Raw genomic sequence first — 9,774 nt, forward strand, 5'->3', positions numbered from 1 at the left:
GTCCCAAAGAACCTATGAGTTGTCCCGAATGACCTATGAAACCCTCGACTCTTGGCATGCCAACTATACATATAGCTCTCGTATCATATAACATAGGCATTATTATTTATCATTTCACATATTTATATAAGTTCATAGCTTCGTTCACATATACCTATAATCATGTAGTTTCTTTTCACGTAGTTCATGCCAATTCTCATATTACATATACCTTTTCTCATATATCTCATATTATATAATTTATGCTCTATCCTCTTATGTTCACATGACATATAATGCATACAAATCATATTCACACATGCATTTACTCATGAATTCATACATCATACAAATCATGTCATCTTTTGTTCTCATATGTTTCTCATACATCACATATATCACTGTTATTACATTAAAAGATAGACATGTAGTCTTATGTTCCCTATTAATACTATCTGTTCATATAATCTCCTATTACCTATAAGTAAATACTACTTATTTTATCTCACCTTTCCATTTATTCTCCTAATTATTTATATCAATTCACATGGTTTATTACCCAACTCATATCATTTTTTCATGTATTACACATATCTCGTCACATATCTTATATTATAATTTCATATATAATAACATATAAACATTTTTATGTACTCATGCACATATAAGAATCACAAATCAAATAACATTTTAGGAGTCACTTCTTACCATAGTAACTCCGTCACTGGCTCATCGCAAGCCAATATATGTTCGATAACATAAGTACAATTAAATTTGCACTCACCTTAGCCTTGCTTTGATTCGATCCTAATTCTTTGATTGTTCCGGAACAAGCTTACGTTATATATTTATATAACAATACATAGACCCATATCAATATTCCAATTGATATACTCTAATTTTTCCTTTCTTAAACTAAAGGAAATATTACTTTCATTTCTTGTTTAACTTAGGTATCAGTACCCTCTATATAGTATCGATACACCCCTAACTGAGGTATCAATACCCTATCTAGGATATCGATGCCCCTATGGTAATCTGTTATTTTCGTTTAAGAGTGTATTGGTACCCTGTATAGGGTATCGATACCCCTATTGAAATCTACAAATTTTTGCCCATAAATCACTATTCAAATAAAAAAAATTCACTATTTTCAGCTTCAATACTTCATGTTTCATTTACTTCCATAATATTAACTCAAATATACATACTTAAATCAATTTATATCTATTTATCTCATCTTAAACCTCAAAATCTTCCCCTCTTTATGAACTTCAAGAATCATACCCAATTTTCAACATGTTTTATATCCAATTCTAACATTTCATATATCTTAATTAGGCTGATGACAAGTCAAATTTAACTTCAATTTCAACTTATCAACTCTTTTCCAGAAATTCATTTAGAAACTCCTTCACTTTAATATTTCATAATTTCTTCATCTTTTGATTATAAGATAACTTAAGCTTTCCTTAAGCTTAGTTATCATCTAATGATCATAAACTAACCTTAAAAACAACAAATAATCAACTAAATAGAAAACTCACTTTTGCTCTTGGGCACTCGTTGAGGAAGAATAAGAAAAGAAGAAGGGAGAATTCTCTGGATATTTCCTTCCTTCTTCTTATCCATTTCCCCCGTATATATCCCCAAACATATCATTTTTAATTCATTTATTGGTCAAATGACTATTTTTCCCTTTAATTCCTTTGATAATTACTAACAACTTTCAGGAAATATTTCCAAATAAATCATTGAACTATTCTACTTTTATCACCAAATTTTGAAATTTCATAATTTGGTCACTAACCCGGTATTGACGATATTTCACATACCTCTTTTGCAGCCTTGCCACCCAGTGATGCTCTCGGTGATATGTCAATGAGGTAGCATGCCATGCTCATAGCATTTTCCCAGAAGCTTTTAGGAAGCCCTGCATTTAGTCTCAAACATCTTTCCCTTTCATTCAATGACATGTTCATCCGTTTTGCAACACCATTTTTTATGGTGACTTGTGCACTGTAAATTGCCTCTGAATCCCATGCTCCTCATAGAATTTCTGAAATTGTGAATCTGTGTACTTTGTTCCATTATTAGTCCTCAAATACTTGATCTTTCTACCAGTTTGGTTCTCCACCTCAGCTGCCCACAACTTGAACTTGGCAAAAACTTCAGATTTATGTTTCATAAAGTACACCCAAACTTTCCTAGAAAAATCGATAATAAATGTAACATAGTACATAGATCCATCTAATGATGTTTTTCTGGTAGGCTCCCATACATCAGAATGCACATAATAAAGAATCCCTTTAGTTTTGTGATTTCCTGTCTTAAAACTAACTCTGGTATGTTTACCAAGAACACAAAACTTGCAAAAATCGAGCTTGCAACTTTTAACACCATGCATTAGATTTCTATTATGCAATTCAGCCATTTCACGTTCATTAAGATAAGCAAGAGGCATATGTCATAGTTTCGTATTATCATCATATGACTCAACAGAATAAACTCCACCTACAACTGTACTCCCTAGCAGTTTATAGATATTCCCTACATTCATCTTTCTTTTTATCACAGTCAATGCATCTTTAACAACTCTAATGGTTTTTATATCCTCATTGTTCATATTAGGCACTTATTGATCTTATCAATATTCATTCTTATTTTATCATTTGATGCATTGCCTACATAAAAAATATAGCAATAAATAAGATGCAATGGTTATAGCCCAAAAATAATGACTAAGGTGGCCCATTTCAAGCTAATGTGAGAACAAAAAAAAACTTAAAACCTAAGACTACTCACTAGGTATCTTCTCGCCTTTAGTTCAAACCATTGTTCTGCTCCTTGTGAATCTTCATAGGATTACAATTTTAAAAGAAACTCGTTTTACATACGAGGGACTAAGATGAGAAGAGAAATGCAACTGAGATATAGAAAGGCACGACTCGCGGTACGTATTTCAAATTCAACCATTGCAAATTGAACAAGGGCTATAACCATGCATGTCAAACATCGTGCAAAACAAACATATCATATATATACACGTTGTTACGCCTTTGTTAAAAATATTAATATGGGACTACAATTTGTACTGCTTATGAAGGGTCTAGGGGCAGAACGGTGGGATTTTTTTAAAAAAATAGTACTTCTGTTTCTATAGAAAATCCTCACGATTTGATAACACTTATCAACAGAATCGTGTTTTTAGGATTTTCAATCCTGAAGGTTTTCTGCATCGGAACAACCATTGTTCCACTGCCAAACGTGATCTACTATCGCACACCTATGGATCATCATGTCAACAATTGACATATGGATTTCGTAAAATCCTTGCAGTAACACATATATTGTAAAAACAGATTAACAAATTAATATATTAATCGTTGCGGTTATCGAATAGAACAATGATATCTTGCATATTTGCCAAAAACGATAAAAACTAGAACATGCATATCATATATATCACATCAAACAAGAATTTAACCCGAATTTGGATCATACAAGTGGCTTTGATACTACTGTTGGGACCGTCGTCTCACCCCATGGTGTAGTGAAAACAAAATTCGACGGTCTCACCAGCGATCCAAGTACGATAAACTAAAATTAGGAGGAAATGATGCGAATACTTACAGCGGGTTCCTTGAAAAAAAACAAGGATAACAACGACTAATGGTGGTGTCGATCGGTTCGAATCGTAAGCCTCCACGAAATCAGAGCAATATTTGTTTTTCCCAAAACTGTTTTTTTTAGAAAACGACTGAAGATTATGTGTGTTAAAAACGGATGCTAGACCTTACACCTCCTTTTATATCCAAGTTACCCTAATCATATTAGGGATTTTAATATTTCAAATTAATTAAATCTTTATTTAATTAATTGGAATTAAATATTCGGGATTATTAAAACATATGTATATCAAACATACATATATTAACTCCAGATATATTTTAGTAACGTACAACAAATTGTACATCTTTGCTCATTTCAATCTTAGGGTGTGACCCTGTAGGTTCTTGTAACGTTAGCAGTAATTATTAGAACAATTCTAATATTACATACAATGACATCTAGCAATATATCATTGTCACCTAAGTTACAAGAAAATATGATTCGACATATAATCTTGGTGATTAACTCTTTTATGTATTACATCCTTTTGTCCTTTATATCTAGAATAAGCACAAGTCTTGGAATATTCACACTTGTATAACTCATCTATTGTTTATTGATATCTAGAGTAGACTTTAATTAACAAATAGTTTGTGATATCTCATATCAACTTATTCGAGCATGACCATGCGTTTCTAATTCTAATCTTACTCAATCAAGTGGCCTGTGATATATTTCCTATTATGTAGGAATGATAAATCCTATCTTAATCATACACACCCACTACATATATTGAGATATATTCAATAACAGTCTTTATAGAGCAACTAGTTACGGAGCTTGTTTAACTGCATCAAAACATACAACAATATATGTTGGGATAATATTGATCTCAAGTCTGAGGATCATACATATAGTCATCACCATGAGCAATGTTATGACTGTCACATAATAATCCAAGACATATGTCAATCCAATACATTGTTCTCTAACAATATAATCATGTATCAATTTTTACATCTCTTTGTCAATGACAACTTGTTGTCATCAATCAATAACATGTTAATCTTAAGAGTATTATTATTGTTCATACCCATAATAATACTTGACTAGGGATATTTTAATAATAACAATTATGTCATTATATGGACTTTATTATCTTCCAGTTTATGTTAAATACATATATATAACTGAAAATAATAGCGGCAATGCCTTTATTCAATAAAATCGGTAAATAAATGTATTATTACAATCATCATATGATTGGTCTTTGGACATACTCTAACACTAACTTCATGTAAAGTCAACCAATTAAGGTTAGACTTCTGATAGAGAAAATATCATTATATATGTTTGAAATGGAAATGTGGAATTTGGGTTAAAAAATTGTTGCAACTCGAACGATTAGAAACAACAGGAACCCTTAATACAAGAACAGAAGAAACTACTATAGATTGATCTTGCTGGAATATCAACCTAAAGGATGTTAAAATTGTATGCCATGCATTTATGTTGGAACAATTGACTTGGGCATCACATAGACTTTATATCATGTATGATGCAGATATTGATGATAACTTATCCATCGTCAGCAGGAATTGTGTCAGAACATCTTGGAGTTGTCTTGGTCATATCTACCTGGAACTACCCTTTCTGTAAGTTTTTTTTTTCTTTCTGTTTTAACTTAATATATTATTATTTTTATTTAATGCTTAGTATATTCCCTAATTAATCATTCTTCTTTCTTTTGGTAATTTACATCAATTTAGTTTTACATGTCTTCTGCACACTCACTCCTTTTCACTCAGTTTAAATAAATAAAATATAGTCACATCATATCTTGTTTGCCACTTGATATTTGAACTGTTATATAATCTTTTTTATTTTGTGTGTTAATATTATTGAATTTTGAAGCATAGTAATGTTTCCTTAATCCATTCTTCTTTTATCACATCGATTTTATTGAACTGAGATGATAAGGAACATGCTTGTATGAATATATCTGATTTGTTTATGCCTGTATGTAGATATATGCATGAAAGCGTACGGGGTATGTCCTTTTGATTGTTTTCTAAAGTTGTACCATTGCCTTAGAAACTTCCTCTTTCTTTTGTCACTGATTCTACAAGTCGATGTAAGCAGGCTTAGCTTTAGCCATGTGGGTTTTCGATATGTATGTTTTAAATAGATACCTGTAATGACACTGCGACGTGATATGCGCTGTACTTGTTCCACATTGTTTGTCTTCATGATAGATTTTACTGCCTTATTTAGGAAAATTTACAATCTAAGGTGCTACTAAGCCTTGGCGTATGGAATTGTTCTAAAACAAAGACATTGTTTCGATAGATTTTTATAGCAATAAAATATGATAAATGGCTTCTTTGTTTCATTCAGGGTTTCAAATAGCGGTCGACTAACGTTATAGTAGCCGCTATTTCACAGTCGCGTCACCGTCCGAAATTGATATTGTTCGAAATAGCGGTGTGAACACGAAATCACACTAATAGCAGTCATAAGTTAACGGGTAATGGCTGACCGTGACGATAACAGCCCACTATTCACGTTATTTTCTGTTACACCAAAGCAGTCCATTAAAACGGGTTCAAAAGATAAAAAAGAGAGGGGGATTCGAACAAAAAAAAGGGTGAATCGAAACAAAAAAATGAAAAAAAGGATAGGAGATTAGCGTTATTTCACCGTTACTGTGAAAAAAACTTAAGATTTTTTTTTTTTGAATTCATCGTCGCCAAGCCTCGTTTTCCCCTTTATTTTCGAATTTCTGTTTTTGATACATAAATGTTGAGATTCAAAAAAAAAAAAAAATAGAAAAGTAAAAAAGGAAGAATGAAACACTTCACCTGTTTTGTTAGTCTTGTTAGAGTGGAATCACTGGAATCGGAGAATGAAATCTTCGTCATACTGGAAATCATTAGAATCGGAGAAAGAAAGCTTCTTTTAACTTGAGTCTCTCTTTTAGGCTTGAACAGGTAATGATTTTTGAGTTTTTTAGTTATTGGAGAAGAAAGCATGAAGAAACAGAGAGAAAGGAAAGAACAGAGGGATGGAGTTGCTGGGGGAGGAGTTTAGAATTAAAATATTTTAGGGTTTATTTGGCTTAAAACATAATCCACACACATTTTTATTTCTGATTTTTAATTTTTAAGGAATATATTAATTTGTCACCCTACTACTTTTTAGAATTTATAATTTAATTCTTAGTTTGAAATATAAATTTTAAATTTAATTTAATTTAATTTTAATTTCAGTCATTTAAATAATAATTTAAGCACAATGTTATTATTAATTAATTATCTTATCTATTACTGGGTTTTAAAATATTCTATTTAGTTAAACAATAGATATATTATTTTCACTTAGAAAACATTCAAAAAGTTAATAAAAATAATTTCTTATAATTATAATTATTATATTTTAGTGCAAGTTGTGCAAATTTAAAATAATTCACGAACAAGGCAACTGCAATAATCTTAATGACATTCGTTATGTCCGTAATCGCGATAAATACGACGCGAATGCTATTTACATCTATGGTTTCATTACTATCATCTCTTATATTCTGCGAACTGAAATGTCTGCTGGTTCATTCCAGCATTGTCTCTTGAGCCGGTAATCGGAGCTATTGCTGCTGGTAACGCTGTGGTCCTCAAACCATCAGAAATTGCTCCAGCCACATCATTGCTGCTTTCGAGGTTACTAGGGGAATACATGGACCAATATTGTCGAGGGTGCTGTTGCTGAGACCTCGGCATTATTAGAACAGAAGTGGGATAAGATCTTTTTTACAGGTTTAACCTATATTCTTCATATTTCTTAATATCTCTAACTTAGATGCCTTCATTAAATATTTTTAGTCTTACTTAGACATAGTCTACTACTGTTTATATCGCATTAACTGTCGAATACAAGTTTGTAATTTTTCATAGTTAAATGAATTCGTAGCAATAAAATCTTAAAAGTACAGATACCTTTATATTTCAGATGGAGCAAGAGTTGGGCACATTGTGATGGCCGCAGCAGCTAAGAACCTTACACCAGTAACTCTTGAACTTGGTGGAAAGTGCCCAGCTGTTGTTGAGTCCAATTACAAGTGAGATTAGCTCTTGTTTACCTCGAGTTAATAATTCATATTCATTTTGTTCAATCGGTCTGATTTTGTCGATTTTAAGGGTACGTCAAAGAGGATTGTAGCTGGCAAGTGGGTATGCAACAACGGACAAGTTTGTATCGGTGTTGATTACATCATAACAACAAAAGAATTTGCACCAAGTTTGTAAGACTTTGCCAAAGGAGTAAAATTCACGTTAAGGTCATGGTCTTGAAACATAATTGAATCTACGGATAGAAGCTCTAGTGAGTGCAGTGGAGGAGAAATTTGGAAAAGATCCAATGGAGTCAAAGGAACGATCCCGCATTATAAACTTGTTCCACTTCTCGCGTCTAGTAAATCTCTTGGATGAGGATAAGGTCTCTGACAAAATCGTTTTCGGAGGCCAGAGGGATGAGAGCCAATTGTGAGTTTGATAATTGCCACCTCGTTATTATGTTTACCAATCTACTGCGTAATGACCGTGTAATAATCACCTTTATAATGCAGACAAATAGCTCCAACGATATTGTTGGACGTTCCTGAGGACTCGTTGATAATGCAAGAAGAAATATTCGAACCATTACTTCCAATAATGACTGAGTTTCTGTTTCTTTAGTCTTTGTTTTCTCAATTTAATGTGATTTCCGAGGCAAGTTGTTAAGCATTTTTGACATCGAATGCATGTTCCATGCAAGATAGAATTTCTTTTCGTTTCGTTTTTTTCAACCGACTTTTTGTCCTTGCTGTTACAGGTTGAAAGGTTGGAAGATAGCTTTGCCATGATAAACCAAAAGCCGAAACCTCTTGCCTCATATCTCTTCAGTGATGATGAACAGATCAAAAGGGAGTTTGTGCAAAATGTATATGCTGGAGGAATGGCTATTAATGAAACCATTCTACAAGTATTTCGGCTCTCGATCAGTTGAATTTCATATGCAAAACCCATATGTGCATCTTCTCACTATCATCTATTATCCTGTCAAGCATGAGATATGGATCCATGATGAATTCATTCTCAAGTTTAATGATTGGCGTTCGCATCAGATCTTCCTTAGTGAAGTAATAGGAAAACCAACAGCACACACTATCCGATTATTGGCTTTTTGTCGGCTGAAGTGGCTTGATGATTACTGCATGATGTTAGTGTTTCTGCATCGACTCAAATGTCAATGGACATCAAAGTGCATCATTTGGTTACAACAAATATATTTCAACTAGTTAAATCCGATTCCTTGTTCATGGCAATCGTTGCAGGTCACGGTTCCGAGTCTACCTGTCGGAGGAGTCGGGGAGAGTGGAATGGGCACATACGATGGGAAATTCTCTTTTGATACTTTTAGCCATAAGAAGGCGGTTTTATACAGAAGTTTTTCCGGGGAATCTCCGACTAGGTACCCGCCTTACACGCCGGAAAAACAAAAGCAAACAAAAGCAAATCAAAGCCTTAGTGGCAACATATTTAAAATTACTCTTGCTTTACTCGGATGGTTTAAAGACCGAGTCAATGCACACACATTCGCTGGGTGATACAAGTAAATACCAATAAAATAAAAGTGATGAATGCTAATAAGCTTACTTTATGAGTATTTAAAATTGATGACTATTTCGATATGTTTATTATTGTTTCCATTCATTTTTTGTTTTACTTTTACGTATTCATTTTTTGTAATATAATTACTATTATTTGTGTTTTATTTATTTTTAATAATATTAAAGTGAACGACGTTATTGGACTTTAGAGACAAAAGCTTCTCCTTTAGCCAACGTTTTAAGAACTGAGCCATCAGTTTCTGGTTTAATTGGTCTAATGGGTCCGATAATTCCTCCAACTGGTTCACTGTTTAAAGAAAAAGGCCTATATCACAAGTGTTTAAAGTATTATCATTTTTTTCATTAAAATATCTAAAGTATTTTTTTTATCAAAATAGGTACTCAAAGTTATATTTTTTTGTCAAAATAGATACATAAAGTACTCAATTATGTTTATTTTGACTATGGGTATTTTTGTTTTGAGAGATCACAATTAGGTTTTAATATGTGGTTATTACTTATATAAAAATGTATCTGTCGCT

The 9,774-nt window shown here is 32.4% G+C and overlaps 1 pseudogene; it reads left to right on the forward strand.

Annotated features, from left to right (window-relative positions):
- The first annotated feature begins 5,149 nt into the window (after positions 1-5,149).
- Positions 5,150-9,229, forward strand: LOC120146501 (annotated as a pseudogene).
- Positions 9,230-9,774: the final 545 nt, after the last annotated feature.

Source organism: Hibiscus syriacus, unplaced genomic scaffold, assembly GCF_006381635.1.
Source record: "Hibiscus syriacus cultivar Baekdansim isolate YM2019G1 unplaced genomic scaffold, ASM638163v2 tig00110928_pilon, whole genome shotgun sequence".
NCBI lineage: Eukaryota > Viridiplantae > Streptophyta > Magnoliopsida > Malvales > Malvaceae > Hibiscus > Hibiscus syriacus.